This window comes from Lycorma delicatula, chromosome 6, assembly GCF_047948215.1.
Source record: "Lycorma delicatula isolate Av1 chromosome 6, ASM4794821v1, whole genome shotgun sequence".
Lineage (NCBI taxonomy): Eukaryota > Metazoa > Arthropoda > Insecta > Hemiptera > Fulgoridae > Lycorma > Lycorma delicatula.
This window is the reverse complement of record NC_134460.1, coordinates 157,036,864-157,057,785: the sequence shown is the minus strand read 5'-3', so window position 1 is coordinate 157,057,785 and position 20,922 is coordinate 157,036,864. Positions and strand designations below refer to the sequence as shown.

General features: G+C 29.4%; 1 long non-coding RNA gene across 2 annotated transcripts; it reads left to right on the top strand.

The window, feature by feature from the left end:
* Positions 1-1,122: 1,122 nt before the first annotated feature.
* LOC142326402 (uncharacterized) lies at positions 1,123-20,541 on the top strand. Of its 2 annotated transcripts, none has more exons than XR_012756778.1 (5): positions 1,123-1,189; positions 13,262-13,425; positions 19,325-19,584; positions 20,065-20,167; positions 20,319-20,541. It is a non-coding gene; the product is annotated as an uncharacterized LOC142326402 (long non-coding RNA). The 2 variants fall into 2 exon arrangements; XR_012756777.1 differs by lacking the exon at positions 1,123-1,189 and adding an exon at positions 1,196-1,409.
* Positions 20,542-20,922: the final 381 nt, after the last annotated feature.

The following is a 20,922-nucleotide window of genomic DNA, read 5'->3' as shown; positions in this document are numbered from 1 at the left end:
AAATGCCTTGATGTAAGGAATATTTGTTATCAAAATTATTTTGAATATTAGAAAAACTGTTATTCACAAATAAAAGTTTTACCTATGGGTTCATCCCCAAAATACTGCATAAAAATAGATTTTTATGCAGTATTTTTAAAGTATTGTAGTTTATGTTATACCGAGTATACACCAAGGGCTTTAATGGATAAGATATGTAAATGGTATTTTGATCACTTATAATCAGTTATAAATAATGAAAATTTGATCATTTTAAATAAACTTAATAATTATAATGATAATTTAAAATTTACATACTAAATGGAAAAGAACAGAAAGATACATTTTTTAGATGTTGATAATGAAATAACATAAACAATGCAATAGAAACAACAGTTTATAGAAAACCCGCAACAAATAGTAATACAATACATATAAATTCTAATCACTCATATCACAAAAATTGGTACATATAAAAACCTGATTTTTAGAGCTATAGATTAAGCAAGTAACAATGAAAACAAACTCATAAAAGAAATAGATGTAATAAAACAAGTAGCAGTGTTTAATGGTTTTGATGGTAAAATTATAGAAAAGGTAAATGAAATACCATGTTAATTTTAAAAACTGCAACATGAAAATAACACAGAGATTACTTAACTAAACTGAATTAATAGTATGTTCTTAAAATGCAAATTTTGCAAATAAAATAATACAAAAATTTATGATAAATATGAAAAAGTATACAAACAATATAACCATATTATAAAATATGTAAGTGATAAAAAGAAGGCGAGGATTAAGGGAAACATATAAAATTAAGTGTAATAAAATGTGTATTTGTAAAACTAACAGATCTGTTAAAAAAAAATTTGTCGGAAAGAGACGTGTGTCTAATATGGCTGACTATTTGTTGCAATGTAAACATAATATTACTGATAAATTTTGGAAATTTATATGTTGTTATTTATTTATTGTTATAAATTTTGGAAATTTGTAACAACAATAAAAAAATGATTATACTTGAAAAATATTATATTTATAAATTTAAACAAAAGTTAGAAATGATTAACTAACAAAGAGATCGTTTTCTGAAGATGATGTTTTAATTAAAGACATAGTGGGTTGTAGCAGTTGGCAACAGTGTTTCCAAACATAGTTGTGTCTTGTGTGACGTTTTAAATTTATATCATTCCAGTATGGCACTGAGGTGTGTTGTTACAAATTGTGTGATTATTAGGGTTTATGTTATGTAAATATTTAAGTTTTTTTTGTTATTGTTAACTGTTGATGTAATTATAGAATTTTGTACCGACTGATCCTGCGAAAGTCGACTATTGGTATTAGGTTTTCCTGTTACTGTGTTTGGTGGTTAAGTTTTTATTGAAAACGTATTTTATACGTTTGCAAGTAAAAAGAAAAATCTGCAAGTAAATAAGAAAAATATTTTATAGATTACATAACTATTATATTTTATGCTTTATTAATTAAAAAATTGGCCAAAAATTCACAGCAGTAATACTGCTGTGAATACAGCATACAGTAGATGAATGATTTGTAGCGTGTGTAAAAATGCCATACCTGACCGGGATTCATCCGGAGTTCCCGGGTTTGAATCCCGGTCAGGCATGGCATTTTAACACATGCTACAGATCATATTCTGAAGCAGTACCTAATGGTGGTATTGGAGGTTAAACAAAAAAAAAGAAAAAAACGTGTCTTATTTGGTATTTGTATAAACTTTACATTTTTCAAATACTCACCCTATCTGGACAAATTTGAAATCGTAAACAACTGTTGTCTAAACTAATACAATATGTAACATTATTATATCATAAAATTTGTTCTAATTTAAAAATCTATTTTTATAAAGAAATAATTTATTTATTTCAAAATATTTAATACATTTACTGAGGTATCTTTTTTAATGCATGCAATTTTCATTTATTTCAAGTCCTCACTCTGTATTCATGTTAACGCTGGTGCATTAACAGGACATCCCATCCACCTATAACAGCCAGCAAGAGGAGTCGCTGGGCCCATAGAAAAAGGTCTGCATAACACCTAAAAGCCAAGCAGTTAGCCCAGACAGGTGCAGCACATAGCATAATAGCTTCGCTGACACCTTTATAAGGGATATGCATGTTATAGTAATTCAACCCTCAATTGGGATGAAAGACTACGGATTCCATAAAAAGCATCAGCGGCTTTTTTTTCTAAATACTGTAGATGTTCCTTGAACCTAAACATCTCATCAAGGATAACACCCAGGTACTTTTGAGCCGTAACGTGCCGAATGGGAAGACCAGCCATCTGAACCTGTATTCGTCGGGAAGCAGCCAATCGGCCCTTAAGCAAGATAATTGTGGTTTTCTCTGCACTGAAAATCATCTTATGTTGGAGACTCCACAGCCAAGCATGAGCAGCTCGGAACTCTACCTCGTTAATGCGAATCCCCTTCAATAAGTACCAGCACGTTGTCAGCATTAGCGACAACGCCAGAATAACCACTTGGCAGCCTTAAATGCAATATGGAATCTAATTCCATGATCGAAAGAACGGGGACTCAGAACACTGCCCTGAGGGCATCATTTAGTTAAGGTTTTGTGAACCTCCGAGCCGCCATCGTGCAGGGAAATGGTCCGATGGCTGAAGTAACTTGAGAACACGTCTAATTCATTTTGTGTAACGCCTTGCATCTGAAACAGGCAGAGGGCCACCATAAGTTATTAAATGCCCTGGATTTGTCCAGAAAAATCCCTATTACATATTTGTATGAACTAGAGTAAGCTATATCCATCACCTTTAGTATGGCATCCTCAGTGCCCTTGGTGGGTTGGAAACCATACTGGTTGTCCATCAGCAAATAATCAGTGACCAATCTAACATTAATGCGCAAATATAGGACATAGTTGCATCATGTATACTATGATAGTATCGTCTGTCTTAATTACATTTATCTGATCAAATAACATATGTATCTCATAATACTGAATAAATTTCATAATTTTTCTACTTTATTTCTTTTGCAATCACAAAGCAATCTGCCGAGTGACTTTCTCCACCTTCTACTTGCACGATTCAGTGTAACAAATTTACCTGAATAAATAAAGCTAGACTGATTTAGTAAGTTAATAATTTTTTGTAAATGAAAGAGCAGTAATAATTATTTGTAAAAAGAATTATCTTTTCTCTTAACGTATGATTATAATGAACAACAAAGTTTAACATACACATGATTATTTTACAATATTTACCAAAGTAAATATTTAATTTTTTGAGTAGTTAAAACTGCATACTTATTTACATGAGTTAAGTGTTATTTATAGTTTTAATATTTTGCAAATATGATTTAGATATGCTCATTTTTAATTCTTTGATTAACATTTGAATAACAGTTCAGTTCACTTTGAATAACTCTGTTATACAATAACTCTGTTATTCAAAGTGCAATGTATTTATGATATAATTAATTACAATGAGGAATGAATGTAAATTTTAATGTTTTTATGATAAACTGAACTAAATTTAAACTTAATTAATTTCTTTTTTTTTAAAAAGCTATACGTTTTAGATATTTATAAATAAAGACCATATGTACAGTTCGAACAGCAGTGGTTGTATATCTGTGTTTTGATATTGTAACACAAATATACAGTACTGTTGTTCAAACTTTGCAGGCAGAAAATTCAGGTTTAATACAATTCTTAACCACATCTTTAGCATTATGTTTTACATGATAGGAGCGTAATGTTATTTGAATTTATTGTGAACAATTTTTTCATACACTACATGCAAGCTTACCTGCATTTTAAATAAAAATAAAATCCAAAATTTAACTTAAGCTTTAAAAATTAATAATAAAACTGATTTCAACAATTAAAAATTAAACAATTGTCAGTAAATTAAATAATTGTCAGTTTTTAAACAGCATGATGAAACTCTATTATTATTAAAAATAGTTAACAATTTGCCGTCAGATTAATGGAATTTCCATTATCTCTGTATTAATCAGTATATTCCTCAGCAGAAACTTCAAAATTCAATTTCAACTGCCATTAAAACTATTATGAAACCCTTTAAGAATATAATCAAATAATATCTATGTTGCATTATTTGTTTAATTAATATATGTAACAACATAAATTGATGTATGTGTTTGTAAATTTCATGTTGTAGTTAGTATCTTTGTAGGTTTCTTTGGTATATATGACGTGATTTGCAACAGTTGATTTCATTATGTATAACGGTCGTAAACATTCCGTGTAACTGTGAGTGAATCCATTTTGATTTTGTATACTGCAATCAGTATAGATTAATTTTTATACCCAAAAATAATTTTTTCCCAAAATGCTTGTGTATATTTGTCTATGTTTTATTAGCGGTTTTTTTTTTTGTTCTTTGTTTGTTGTTTTTAAAGGGAAATGAAGCATCCTTTCCTGAAATGTTTACAGTTAAGAATAAAATAATGTATATAAATTACTCCATTTATTTATTACTTCTGGTTGTTGTATGTTAGCATTATTTATTTCTTCTCTGATTGTTTCTCGTCTTTAATTATTCATCAGCTTAACAATTTTATAATTTGAAAACAATTTTTTATTTGTAAAAAAACTTTTTGTACCTTCTGATGCATTAAAAAATTTTTTTCTATAGTTTTTTTAGATTATCATAATTATTTTATTTATTGTTAAGCTTTTCAAAGTAATTCTGTTTCGTTATTGAAGGCAACTCAACATAATTTTTCTAAGCTTAATCCAGAAATTGACAAGCTTTTAATACATCAACTGTTCAGTTTTACCATACAAAAATAATTTTTCATATTCATTCTTTTTACTATTGTTTTATTTTAACGTAATCAGGTAATTCTTTTGTAATAATTTATAACTCAATAGTGTGAATTCAAACACTGAGGATTTTTTTTGATTTCAACAGTATATAAAAATCGGTTTATTAAATGTGATTTCAGTTACTAGTATTTTACTTACTTAGCATTCTGATTTTCAAATTACTTTTCTTTTTTTTTGAGATGGGCATCATTACTTTGGCCATTTTGCCCTATGAGAATGGAAATCTGTAGGGTATGAAAAATGTCATGCCTGACCAGATTTTGAACCCAGGACCTCCAGATGAAAGACTGAAACACTAAAATTACTACAACATTTTAGATTTTCCTCCATGATTGAGGTTTGCAAAAAAATTCAGTTTAGTAAAAGGATAATATTTAAAAAATCACATTTCTGTCACGAAAAAAAAGTTGGTTAAAACGAATTATCAATTCAATGTATAACATAATTTCAAAATTTAGACCAGGAGCATTAGACATTGATTTTGGAAAAATTTGTGTTACTTTTTTGTATAGCCATCTTTAAAAGTGCAAATTTTTTGCCTGGAAATAACTCAAGTAGCAGGAAACATTGATATTAACAATAACCAGGTTGGAGAAATAACCTAGTAACCCGATATAACTATTTATGTTTATTTATTTTATAAATTTATATTTATAAACTAACCAAACTTTAACCTGTACTTGCTTCGTTTGCTAACCTTGACTTGTTAACAGTGATGTTTTGAGTATTTAAATAATAAATTCAGTAATTATTGCAATTATTTATTATTTAAATAATCAAAATATTACTGTTAATTAGTTGGGGTTAGCAAGCGTACGTTAAGTTTGGTTAGAATATATCTAAAATTATAAGCAATAATGCTTATATTATTAATATGTTAATATAGAGAATGTTTAAAATGTCTGGTATAAAACAGCATGTTAGTGTGTTATTGCGTTACTGGGTTATTTCTGCAAACTGATTATTGTTAACATCAAAATTTCATGCTATTTTTAATTATTTCTAGGTGAAAAACTTGCAAACATTTCAGAGGGGAGAGAAAAAAGTACCAGGTACCTTTTCGTTTTATGCCACCCAAAAATTCTTGCCCAAATCAACTCAAAAATAATTATGTTGAATAAAACAATTTTTAGGTGAGAAAACAGGAAAAAAATTTATTTTCAATTTTTGAAAAATCTTTTTTTTTTGTCAAAAACCTTAATGATAAAAAATTTAATAAACATTATTGCTTTATAAATTAACAAAACTTTAACCCAAAATTAACCCGCACTCACCAACCTCAACTAACGTTTTGATTATTTATATAATAAATAATAGTTATAATTACTGAATTTAATATTTAATTACTCAAAACATTACTTACATTATGTCAAAAAAAAGTTTTTTAAAAATTGAAAAAAAAAACTTTTACCTTTTTTCTCTCCTAAAAATTGCTTTATTCAGTGTAATAATTATTTTTGAGTTGATTTGGGCAAGAATTTTGGAACTAATAGCATATGCGGTGTTCCCACCAATATTCAAGGACGAGAGAGAAGGTATCTAGCGTCGATCAACACAGTCCACTTTTAGGAGTGAAGTAATTAAGAAATAAAAACACGCATTGTTTTTTTTTTTTTACAAATTATTGCTACATGTGCCGGTCTCCGTGGCAGAATGGTAGCGTCTCAACCTTTCATCTAGAGATCCCAGGTTAGAATCTTGGTCAGGCATAGCATCTTCCATACGCTGCAAAATTTCATTTCCATATCATACACAAGGTTCAAGCTTATGTGTTGATTTCATCAAGCAAAAAAAAAGAAAAAAAATTATTTTCAATAGCCTCTTTTTCTATTTTGTATATATAATTACTGCATCCCATGTGAATACAGCATAATACTATATTGGCCAGTAAATTTCATTGTAATACATATTGAAAAATAAAAAAAACAAAATCTTCAACCAGTTGTAACGATATTTTCATTTCATATTGCTTACGGTGTTGACACATTCTTTACAATCATCCTTTTTTTATTAAATTTTTTTTTTTTTTTTCTCTCCAAGATTCCCTATCTAGTGCTAGTCGTTTCATTTCAGTATACCCTCTACATCCTACATCCCCAACAATTTGTTTTACATACTCCAAACGTGGCCTGCCTACACAATTTTTCCCTTCTACCTGTCCTTCCAATATTAAAGCGACTAAGGATGCCTTAGTATCACATACTATAGTACATACTTAGTATCACATACTAAGGGTGCCTTAGTATGTGCCCTATCAGTCTATCTCTTCTTTTAACTATATTTTTCCAAATGCTTCTTTCTTCATCTATTTGCCGCAATTCCTCTTCATTTGTCACTTTATCCACCCATCTGATTTTTAACATTCTCCTATAGCACCACATTTCAAAAGCTTCTAATCTTTTCTTCTCAGATACTCCGATTGTCCAAGTTTCACTTCCATATAAAGCGACACTCCAAACATACACTTTCAAAAATCTTTTCCTGACATTTAAATTAATTTTTGATGTAAACAAATTATATTTCTTACTGAAGGCTTGTTTAGCTTGTACTATTCGGCATTTTATATCGCTCCTGCTTCGTCCATCTTTAGTAATTTTACTTCCCAAATAACAAAATTCTTCTACCTCCATAATCTTTTCTCCTCCTATTTTCACATTCAGCGGTCCATCTTTGTTATTTCTACTACATTTCATTACTTTTGTTTTGTTCTTGTTTATTTTCATGTGATAGTTCTTGCGTAGGACTTCATCTATGCCGTTCATTGTTTCTTCTAAATCCTTTTTACTCTCGGCTAGAATTACTATATCATCAGCAAATCGTAGCATCTTCTTTATCTTTTCACCTTGTACTGTTACTCCGAATGTAAATTGTTCTTTAACATCATTAACTGCTAGTTCCATGTAAAGATTAAAAAGTAACGGAGATAGGGAACATCCTTGTCGGACTCCCTTTCTTATTACGGCTTCTTTCTTATGTTCTTCAATTATTACTGTTGCTGTTTGGTTCCTGTACATGTTAGCAATTGTTCTTCTATCTCTGTATTTGAACCCTAATTTTTTTAAAATGCTGAACATTTTATTCCAGTCTACGTTATCGAATGCCTTTTCTAGGTCTATAAACGCCAAGTATGTTGGTTTGTTTTTCTTTAATCTTCCTTCTACTATTAATCTGAGGCCTAAAATTGCTTCCCTTGTCCCTATACTTTTCCTGAAACCAAATTGGTCTTCTCTTAACACTTCCTCCACTCTCCTCTCAATTCTTCTGTATAGAATTCTAGTTACGATTTTTGATGCATGACTATTTAAACTAATTGTTCTTTATTCTTCACATTTATCTGCCACTGCTTTCTTTGGTATCATGACTATAATACTTTTTTTGAAGTCTGATGGAAATTCCCCTTTTTCATAAATATTACACACCAGTTTGTATAATCTATCAATCGCTTCCTCACCTGCCCTGCGCAGTAATTCTACAGGTATTCCGTCTATTCCAGGAGCCTTTCTGTCATTTAAATCTTTTAATGGTCTCTTAAATTCAGATCTCAGTATTGTTTCTCCCATTTCATCCTCCTCAACTTCCTCTTCTTCCTCTATAACACCATTTTCTAATTCATTTCCTCCGTATAACTCTTCAATATATTCCACCCATCTATCGACTTTACCTTTCGTATTATATATTGGTGTACCATCTTTGTTTAACACATTATTAGATTTTAATTTATGTACCCCAAAATTTTCCTTAACTTTCCTGTATGCTCCGTCTATTTTACCAATGTTCATTTCTCTTTCCACTTCTGAACACTTTTCTTTAATCTACTCTTCTTTCACCAGTTTGCACTTCCTGTTTATAGCATTTCTTAATTTCCGATAGTTCCTTTTACTTTCTTCATCACTAGCATTCTTATATTTTCTACGTTCATCCATCAGCTGCAATATATCGTCTGAAACCCAAGGTTTTCTACCGGTTCTCTTTATTCCGCCTAAGTTTGCTTCTGCTGATTTAAGAATTTCCTTTTTAACATTCTCCCATTCTTCTTCTACATTTTCTACCTTATCTTTTTTACTCAGACCTCTTGCGATGTCCTCCTCAAAAATCTTCTTTACCTCCTCTTCCTCAAGCTTCTCTAAATTCCACCGATTCATCTGACACCTTTTCTTCAAGTTTTTAAACCCCAATCTACATTTCATTATCACCAAATTATGGTCGCTATCAATGTCTGCTCCAGGGTAAGTTTTGCAGTCAACGAGTTGATTTCTAAATCTTTGCTTAACCATGATATAATCTATCTGATACCTTCCAGTATCGCCTGGCTTTTTCCAAGTGTATATTCTTCTATTATGATTTTTAAATTGGGTGTTGGCAATTACTAAATTATACTTCGTGCAAAATTCTATAAGTCGGTCCCCTCTTTCATTCCTTTTGCCCAGCCCGTATTCACCCACTATATTTCCTTCCTTGCCTTTTCCAATGCTTGCATTCCAATCTCCAACTATTATTAAATTTTCATCTCCTTTTACGTGTTTGATTGCTTCATCAATCTCTTCGTATACACACTCTACCTCATCATCATCATCATGGGCGCTTGTAGGCATATAGACGTTAACAATCGTTGTCGGTTTAGGTTTTGATTTTATCCTTATTACAATGATTCTATCGCTATGCGTTTTGAAATACTCCACTCTCCTCCCTATCTTCTTGTTCATCACGAAACCTACTCCTGCCTGCCCATTATTTGACGCTGAGTTAATTACTCTAAAAACCTGAACAAAAGTCGCCTTCCTCTTCCCATTGAACCTCACTAATTCCTACTATATCCACATTTGTCCTACCCATTTCCCTTTTTAAATTTTCTAGCCTACCAACCTTTTATTAAATATAAAAATTAAAACATTGGATTACATCATACAAACAAAGGAGTACATGCAATACATGCTGCAATTCAAATGTAATATTTATTAATGCATATTTCATTGCTTTATAAACAATAATGTATGTTCAAACATATCTGTTAATCGGTCTAAATATTAATAGTATAAAAAACAACACATCTGTACACTTTACAGAGTTTACAGCTGGTTTGTAACATAGTGACTGCAAATATTACACGTGCATATTGTCAAAATGACTTATTTCTTGAAGAGAATGTTGTAATTTGTGTTTTTTATGCTTTTCCTGTTTATCTCAACATGCTACCTCACTTTTAAAAAGTCATCAATTATCAATGATTAAAACCAGAGATACCAATCACTGCAACAATTTGAAGCCCTGTGGTCTCTTATTTGCAAGCACTCAAGAGCTGAGAAGCATACAATGCCATGCTACGCTACTAGTGCAAACTTGATACTGTCACTTGGATCATTCTTTTCAATTTTCCCCCCATTCTTCCCTTCCAAAATCTGATTGGTGTTATTTTTTGGTGGTTTCCGGTGTTCCTTAGTGGTTGGTTTTAAATTAACCACACATCTCAGGAATGGTCAATCTGAAAATGAAGAAGACTACACTTCATTTACATTCATACCTCTCTCTGATACCTAACGGTGTCTACCGTCAAATGTGTCCTTACGTCCTACGGTGTCCTTACGGTATTACCTCTATTAATACCTTACGGTGTTTACAAAGGCTAAACAGAAAAAGAAAGAAATGTTATATTTTTGGTAGAAACATTAATTTTAATTTGTTACATCATCATGCCAAATTACAGTGTACGGTTTTTTTTTTTTTTAAATGACCTGTTTTATGACTAATGTTACTGGCCTAATTCTTAATTTTTACTCAGCTTACTTGGAAATATTTCAATGATTAGATTATGATTAAATTCTTAAAAAGTTGTGTGCATTTTATAAATAATTAACATTTTTATAGCTATGATAATATTACCCTCAAACCTAGTGTCTATACAAAAATTATTAATAAATGAAAAATGAACCTACCCCAGGATTGTAATGATATGTCAAGTCAGTATGAAGTGGTAGAGGTATCCTCCTTATATGCAACATTTGTTGTATCAGGTTTAGCTTCAACTCTAAATACATTGCTGAAATAACAAACCAGTGACATTAATAATTATATAATTAGCTAAAAACAAGTTTGTTTGTTATTAACTTCATAAACTACTTTTTTCTGTTTTATCAGATCCATTCATTCTAGATATCTCTCCATTTAAAATTAATGGTTTTGTTTAGTAAACTGGATGTCACTAATGATAAGGCAAATAATTGTTGTACACTGGTTTAACATTTTAGTAATCTTTCTTTTTTGCTGTAATGTACTATGTCTTCATAAAAAAGTTACTGTTTGTTAAAAGTGTGTTATTCTTTGAATAGAGAATAATATCTGTTATTCTTCATATAGCCAAAAGATGGTTCTGCTTTTGGCCAAAAGATGGCCAATTGCTTTTGTTCTGCAAATTTTGATGTCCAAGATGCTCCTCGCAGTGGACGACCAGTCACAGAAAAAGTGAATGTTATTCTGCTAAAAGTTGAGAAAAACTGTCATGTAAGCAGTCATGAGATTGCCAATGACTTAAACATCAATCACCAAACAGTGTTAAGCCATTTGGAGAATTGGCTATAAAAAGAAGCTCAATTTTTGGGTGCCAAATGATCTGACTCAAAAAAATTTACTTGATTGAATTTCAATCTGTGAATCTCTACTGAAATTAATGAAATCAGGCCATTTCTGAAGTAGTTGATCACAAGTGATGAAAAGTGGATAACCTATGACAACAATGTGCAAAAATCATCATGGTCAAAGCGAGGAGAAACTCTTTGATCTGTGGCAAAGTCCACACTGATGACCAAAATGGATATGCTGTGCATTTGATGTGATTTGACATCTTTAACAATTGCAGACATCTTTAACAATTTGTCAGGAATTGAGAGAACTCGACTGAGAGGTCTTAATGCATTCATCATATAGCCTGGTCCAGGCTATATGATGAATGCATAATAGTCTCACAATGCCAGATCCCGGCATTGTCATACTATTATTTGTTTCGGTTTCTGCAGAACCTCCTGAATGGTGTTAAGTTAGTTTCCAAAGAGGCCTGAGAAAACCACATGTCACAATTTTTTGACCAGAAACCATAGAAGTCCTATAGTGACTGGTTGATGTTCTGCCTGTCTGAGTTCAGTGCGCTCTATTGCGAGCGGCTGGCGAGTTCAACACTCGGCAAGAGAAGGTCGAAGTGTATGGATCTGATGGACGTCGCCTTTCCCTTCAACGGGTCATATCAAAGTTGTAATGCGCATACCTATAATTAGTTTTGTGTTGTCTTTGTAGTATGTTTTATTTAATAGTGTATTGTTTGTAAATTAAATAATAGTTGATTCACGCATCCAGTGATTAATTACCACACCTAAACAGTCCACTTAGACATTTATGTTATGATCGTCCAGTGACAGGATTATGGTATTGCTGGAAAAATAGTGGAAAAACAGTTTCATAAAAAAAAATGGTGCATAAATGGTCTCATAATGTTATTTTCCTATAACAATAAATATTCTTAATTTTGGCCTCCAAAGGCTCAGTACTTTTTAGACAACTTTATAGAAAGTCACTAACAAAATTTCAAGTAGCCTGATTCATATCTTTTTTCCTTTTATTGTATATACATCCATTGTTGTGTCGAAGGCTACATTTTGTAAGACCGTCAATTTTATAATAAGGATATCTTGAAACTTTACAGCAAAATAGATTCTTTGCACCTACTGTAGCAAGATGTAAGGGAAAGTGTTCCATTTATACCATTTTGATAATTATCCTGTTGGCTTATCCTTCAAAATTATCCTTTAAAAAAAAATTATCTTGTACCCATCTGTTTTTATTTATTTTTTTTTTGGAGTGATTTGTAATTTTGCTGGTTTGATCTTACTCTCTTTTTGTTATCAATTGTCGTAAAAATAAAATATAGTAAATACATATTTAGATAAATTTAAGAAAATTAAACAAGACAGACAATTTTTTTCCACCATATAGTCAGTGGTGACGAAGTGTGGATTTTGCACATTATTGCTGAGACAAAACAATCGATGTAGCTATCATTCCGGTTCACCCTAAACGGAAAAAATTCAAATAACCCAGCGTGAAGGAAAATCATGGCAACTATTCTGGAACCAAAGGGTGTGCTTTTGAATCTGCGTGCTCAAGGAACTTGATTTTTAAAAGATCTCATGTGTTTGTTAAAATATAATTTTAAGTTTCTTCATGTTGTCCAATATATGTTGCATTGAACAAGTGATAAAAGAATGAAGCTAAGAAAGGTAAGCAGTACACAATGTAAAAACTATAGTGATGTTAGCAGAAAATATAATAGTAATCATTATCTTAATAGCAATAGGTTTACTTGAAAATAGTTTTTGTTATTTTTTGAAAGTAAAATTAAAATATGACGTGTGTGATTTCTTTTGTACTCATAATGCATCCTTTTCCAGGTAGAAGCCATGAAACATAATGCCTGGAATCTCCAAAACCTTACAAGGAAGTAGCCACATTGAATCACAATGTATGGACTATTGTGGAGAGCCCACACTAAGGAATAACTGTTGAAAAGGACTAACAGCTCTTCTGTTGTTAGGATCAATAAAATTAACAATTGGTATGACCTTAACAAAATAATTTAAAAGCTAAACTATAACTAATAATTTATAATATTAATTAATAATAAGCTACAACTTAAGATATAATGAACTACAATTATATTTTCCATTCAGTTTTTCCTTAGATGTTTTTTAATTGAGTATAATTTTTGATAGTGTTTTTTAAAAAAGTAGAGAAGCCAGAAATAAAAATTGCCCCTTAAATAGATCTCAAGATAGAGTTTCGGATAATACATATTCTTGTAGGTAATTTTAGATACACCTGTTTGGAGGTAAGTTATAAAACTGATAAATGAGTACATAGAATGTAGTAAATTTGTTGGATCTTTTCCTGTAAGTGTCAAGAAATGTTTTCTTTTTTCAGAAATTATGTAATTTTTAAAGAGACATGATCAAAATAGAAAGAACTCACTTTTTGAAACAGGTTATTAAAAAAAAATGATTTTTTTATTAAATGGGTTATTTAAAAAAAAGGGATGAAAATTTTAACAAATTTGTATTAAATCTCTTTTAAAAGTTATAGTATTTTTTTAATATAGTACATTAAAAATGTGACAAACTACAAATGGTGGGGAGATTTATTCTTAATTTACAAAAAAAATATGTTACTTAGTAAAACAAGATTTTTTAAATCATCATGTTTTCAAATAATCTTTTTTTAACCTCCAGGACCACTGTTAGGTATTGCTTCAGAGGATGAGATGAATGAAAATTTTGGTAGTGTGTGAAAATAACATGCCTGATCAGGATTCGAACCTGGATCCACCAGATAAAAGGCAAATACGCTGTCACTCGCGCCATGGAGACCATTTTATAAGAAATATAAAATAAAATGAAATGTAATACTTACTGATGTTTTTGTTGGTACAGCATCAAAATCAAAATGGCGTATATATATTGTTCTAGAATTTAGTAATTCGTGAAAACATTTAGGGCATATACAGTTATCACAAAGCCAAGCATAAGGAAATTTAATTTCTTAAGATTTATCTTGTTTTAAACATACATTACCTTCTGATAAATTAACTTTCCAAATATTTCACGTAAGCCTAATAAAATTATTAAATCAGGGAATATATCTTTTAAACATTCTTGCATCTATAACTAATGATTATAAATAAATAAAGTAAAGTAACTATAAAGTCTGTTACTAATGATCTAAAATTATAAGGAAAATATTTAAAAAAATTAAGGTAAAATTTATTATCAACTAATAACTATTGTTATTAATTATTAATTACTATCTGTTATCAACTAATTACTAACTTATCTATTATTGTACAATGCGTTATTATGGCTATAAGTCAGCGCATAAATTTACTGCACTCATGCTGACATAATACTCGAGAAGTAGGCTAAGACAGTGAAAATCAACGTCATAGTTATTTCAGTAATAATTAATGCATTAACCTTTGCAATTGACATAGAACCATTAAATAAGTCAATAATAAAGATTGTTAAAACAATTTTATTGTCAATTGAAGACTCGAGTTAGATTATTAATAAATTACAAGGACCTTAAAAAATGATAAGTTAGTAGAACCCATAATGAGATTTAATAAAATACTTTTAGATACAACAACAAATATTTCATTTAACCACAATTGGGTTGACCAATGTTTGATATACTGATACAAATAATTTTAAAGCACTTGTAAAAATTTGCGTGTTTCATAATAAATAAATAATTTTTTTAATTTAACTGAGCATAATATAATACATTTATGTAGAGAATGTCAGAACTGGGTAGGTGTACTACTCTATGGATAAAAAATGTACTGCCTCATCATTTGCCTGGATAGATCAAGATGGAAAATTGTAACATAAACTTTGTCAGAGCAACATCAGAAAACCGCAATTAATTATAAATAAGAAATAAAACTATTTAAATTACAAATTTAAAAGTTGTTAAAATAAAAGTTAAAAGTTTTAAGTACCTAAAATAAAGTTAAATTAAATATGTAAAGATTGTAAACAAATAAAATAATTTTAAGATAAATAACAGTTGAGAAGGCATTAATGAAAATTATTTTGCTACATATTTATAAACATATTAGAGTTGGATATAATTATTGTTTTACTTTTACAGCTATATATAACGACGAATATGGAAAAAGTTTAATTGGATCACATTTTGCATATTTTTCGTTCGTCTTGATGTTGCACAACCAAAAAACACAGTTTTAGTGTTGAAAAATTCTGAAAGGGATGTGTACAAAAATAATTATGTATGTATGTTGCCCTGCTTTGTTTTACCTCCCTGTTATCTCTAGACTGAATAGACCAATTTGGATGAAATTTGTTAGTAATTTTGTATAAGATATTGATGTTGTTTAATTTTTGTCACAATTATCAAGGGGAAAGGGAGATACAAATCTCATAACTACTGTTTACGCCAATGCGTAAAGCAGTTTTAATTCAACTGGTTTGGTATTTGACTTATTTTCATCTAAAATTTAACAGTATTTCGATGTAATGAATATTTCAATTATATATAAGAAATTTATGCATTCCATTCAACATACATATAAATATATGCTCAGTTGATTTTTATTTATGAGTTTTGTATTGTTTATCTATTAAGATTTAACTCTGTATTATTTCATGTTTTAATGTTTAAAAAAAAAAGGAAAAAAAAGAGAACAAAACGTAAACATTTACATTCACTCGGCTCCTTTCGGATGCACTCGGCTCTTGACGATCTAGCGGCCTTCACAGTTCACACAGCTCCTTTCGGATGCACTCGGCTTCTATCAACATCACTCGGCTCCACCTACACTATATAAGCCGGCTTCCCACTAGAGTCAGGTGATTCTTTGGCAACCTCTCGTGTATTTTTCTCTCTCGTAGTGTCATCTGGCAGTCTCTCTCTGATCACAGTCTCTGACCATCATTCAAAGTATCATTAGTGCATCTTACAATTCTAATATTGTTTAGTCAAAGTTTACACTTCATGCAGTTAACAAGTAAATTACACATATTCTTCAACAATGAATCTTCTTATTGTATGTTAAAGATCCTTTAAACATTATGTTTGTGCTGTTTCTTCTCTATAATTGTATGATAAAATATTAACTTAAAGGAACTTATGTAGACATACATAAACTCCGCGATTGTGAGATGATATTTTGTACAAGTGAATATCAAGATGTTAGTGTTTTTCATCCATTAAACTCTTTGGTATTATAATCCAGATTACATCCTGCGTAAGTGAATATCAATATATTAGTGTTTTTTCATTCTACAGTAATCGTATGTTGAACTTTCTATTATGATAATCCAGATTACATTCTGTGCCAGTGAGTATCAAGATATTGTTTTTCATTAACGAAAAACACTAATCGTCTACTAAATATTAAGGTAATCCTCTGTTAAACAATAAGATACTATTATTATACTCTGTATTGTTATTATACACTGTGTTTATGTAAAAGAAATATCTAAGGTAATAAGTTTACCTATACTTTACTTAAGGATTGTAGTCTATAAATATCGCACAAGGAGATTTTGTGCAAAGCATTTGTCTTAACAAAACAGTAATATGTAACAATGCATTTATGCTTTTTTTTTTTTGTTTTTATGAACATGGTTATATAATTCTGATTTTCATTCTGTTAAAAATAAAGTCCAATTTTCTTTTGGCAAAAACAAGCTGTTTGTAATTTTATTTTTGTAACTTTCCCCAGCGACTACCATAACCCAAAATTTTACTCAAACAGTAGATAAATTTTGTCATATAATTAAATGCTTCTTCAGTAGCTAAGATAGTTTCTGATTACGTTGGTTGGGTCTTATTCAAATTCCAAAAAACAGTTTTTGGATTTTTTCTTTTACTTGCTCAATGTCAAATTCTTGACGTTTTTTTACTTAAAGAGTATAAGAGAGTATAAGAGTATAAGAGAATAACTTTTATGTATAATTCTTTACTTATACTTTAATGTTCAACCTCACTTGGACAAAACTTCAAATAATTTTCCTGGTGAAGTTGAGTAAGTTATGCAACTCCTTGCCAGCTTTAAATTATTTTATTAATTATCATTTGACAAAGTAATATTTTTTCTGTAAAAGAAATTATTGCTTTTAATTCTATTTTATAAAAGTTAGCGGGAAGACCTTTTAAATGAATCTATAATCTAATAAAAATTGTAGTTAGTTTCTGTGCTCAGATTGCTTTAGATTTGATAGAGATGTATATTATTATTTTTTTAAAGAGTGACTATTGTTTTTAGCAAAAATAACCAGGTAATTTTACATATTCCTCACATCTATCAATAAATTACAGCCCCGTTTACTTTGCACTGCAAAAGTTGAACATATATTAATGTTTTAATAAATGCCTTGTAAATAAAAATAGTTGGTTCAAACCAAAAGAGACACGTGTATTTTGAAAATATGTTAAAAAAAGTAATACGTTAGAATTTAAAAATATATTGATTTTATTACATAATTAATACAATTCAAAGTACAAAAAATAAGTTACAAACTTTTTCTTTCATCTGTTGTTTGGCTGGGTTGCTCTATTCTTAAAACCTTTCTGTTGTGTGCTAATTTTTTAACCTTATTATGTTTACTGCATTCTACATTTTCTGATATCTCTTTCAAATATTGCACTTTTATCTTACTCCACAATTTTAATTTTAATTTATCTTTTATTTATTGAACATTCTTTCTTTCCTTTCCTATTAATTTTAAGTCCTCTTCATTTAAAATTTGAAACATTGTGTAACATCATATTTCAAAGGTTTCTATTTTTTCTTTATTGTTTCATGTTTCACTGTATACAGTGCTACGATTCATACAAATATTTTGAAGAATTTCTTTCTGATTCATATATCTCTATTTGATACTAACAGATTTAACTACATTTATAAACTCAAGAAAAATTTTGAACCCAATCACCAGCAGGAAAAATCTCGTTGACATTCCTTTGGAATGTAAAAGACCCATTTCTTTTTGATACCCCACCACACAGCTCTCATTTGGCTCCACCTGATTTCCACTTGTTTAGTCCACTTAAGGAGGCAGTCATAAAAAGTTTAATCACAATGACAATGTCAAGGAAAAATTGGCTCTGACATCAAAACAAAAATTTCTTCATGCAGGCATAAATAAGCTGATTCAGAGATGCTTAAAAGGGGAAAAATTCACATTTTAGCTGCAGAGCAATTTTTGTCTTTACTTATTTAAACAACCCTTGTAAAACGACATGAATAATTGAAAACTGGAAAATGAAACAAAATTTTTTTTTTTCAGATGTATGAGTTATCATTTATACTATCTACTTTGTACAATTATCTCACTTTCAAAACTTTTGGACTATCGGTAATGTATCATATACATTATTAATTACATAGTCGTAACATACAGTTTTGTCAGCATCGTCTGGTTTTCTAACAGTTTATAGTTGTATGATTACTAGATAGATTTTATTGGATAATAGCCCTATGTTAAATGAATTTGAAAAAATTTAAAAACACATAAAGGAATGTAGAATAGCGTCAAACCAATTAAATAACAAAAAAAACCTATAGTAAATACTATTATGGCGGATAAGTACTGTCAGAAGTAGCTCATTTTATCAGTGCACGATTTAAATCTGCAGTTCTATTAGATAGTATATTTTTAAGTGTATTCTGCATTTGTAGAATTTGAACAATACAGCATAATTGTTGCTTATATATTTAATAGATATAAAATTTTTATTTTTGACAAATAGTAATTTTCTTTTCATTTGATTAATAAATAGGGTTTTGTATTTTTTCTCGTGATTATAATTTGTAGTAATGGGTTATACCATTATGTTTTGAATGGTGCTGCAGATGTGTTCTTTTTATTAAACTATTAAAAAAATTACAAAAAATATTTTTTTAACATAATTCTTTTGTTCTATTGTTACAGGTAATTTACTTCAAAGGTTAAAAACTGTGGATCATTTGAACAGCGTTAACTTTACTTAAATATTTATCTGTGTTAATGTAATGCTAACGACTGGAAGGAGAAATATTTATTTTGTAGCAGATGGTCCTTTTTCCAGTATGTTAAACTAATTATTTTACTGTTTCATCAACAAACTTGTTAATATTTATTTTGTAAATATGTGAATATTCGGATAATAAATATATGCATGGTATTTTAAGAAAAATATCGTGTTCGTCCAGGTAAGTCCCTCTGTAGGTTGTGTTAATTTTTTATTTATATATTTTTATACATGTGTGTTTTTTCAGGTTTTATATGCATTTAATTCATTCGGTTATGTTTTAGTTTTAAGTCGTGCCTTGGTTTTGTTGTTCGGTTAGCTTTAGAAGAGTGAGTTGTGGTGTTGTTTGGTTTTTACAAATGTATTGCGCATGTTCTGTGTGTGTTTAGTTGAAGTGCCTAAAAAAGTGTGCTTTGTTAAAAAGAATGTTACTATTCATCCTATTTCAAAGAGCTGTTCGGTGTGACTAATACATGATGTTGAGTATTAATTCCATAATGGTAGTAAACATTTTTCTCAGTAACTTAGTGCGATATTTTTTGTCGGTTTATACATGTTGATTTATAATTATAAGATTTTATTGGAAAACATCTATGTAGTTAATTAATATTATAATTGATTATTGTTTGAGTATTTAAAAATATGTTTATTTATGTTTCAGATGCATGAGTTGTCATTCAAGTATTGTACTTATTTTAAAATTATGCCACTTTCAAGACTTTCCAGCTGATTAATATATCATGTTCAGTATAATTTAAATAGCGGTAATGTACAGTTTTGTTAGCATCGTCATATTAACTAACAGTTTTTACTTATTATACGAATATTAGATTTTATTGGATAATAAGCACATAGATTAATAATAAAATCATAAATTTTTGTTTGACTATTAAAATTATTATTTTTTTGTTTCAGATGTAATTGTTATCATTTAACAAAATGTTATCATTTTTACAAAATTGGTAAAGAAAAGTCACGAAAAACCAATCTTAAATTCGGCGGGAATCCTATCATATATGTCTTATTGTATAGTCCGGTCTTGTTCTATTACTTTTATGTTGACGATGTACTTATTCATTAAACATTTTAAAAACTTTCTTTCGATTTATCTGGAATTATCAGAGTTATAATTTTATTTCCCCGTTTAGTTAAAGGTATTTCCTGAAAATTTTAATGAAATATTCACAGTTCTTGCTTTCCTACTTTTAAACTTAGTTTAAGATAGTTAAGCGAATGTTCTTAACTTTACTTAACCGATTTTTAGTACATTTAAAGTAACCAGATTTTACGACATACATTAATTTATTTTAATTATGTATTTTAGATAAACACAACATTTTTTTTTTGCTTGTAAAAAAAGCGTTCTTATCCCTAAAAGTATTTTTTTTTATAACATTAAAATTTGCTGAATATTTATATGGAGTTTAGGATTCTTAATAAAGAGGTGTTGAAATAATTCTTAGCAAATGAACGTGGAAAAATATATAAAGGGTTAAAAGTCAGTAGGCCCTTTATGCAG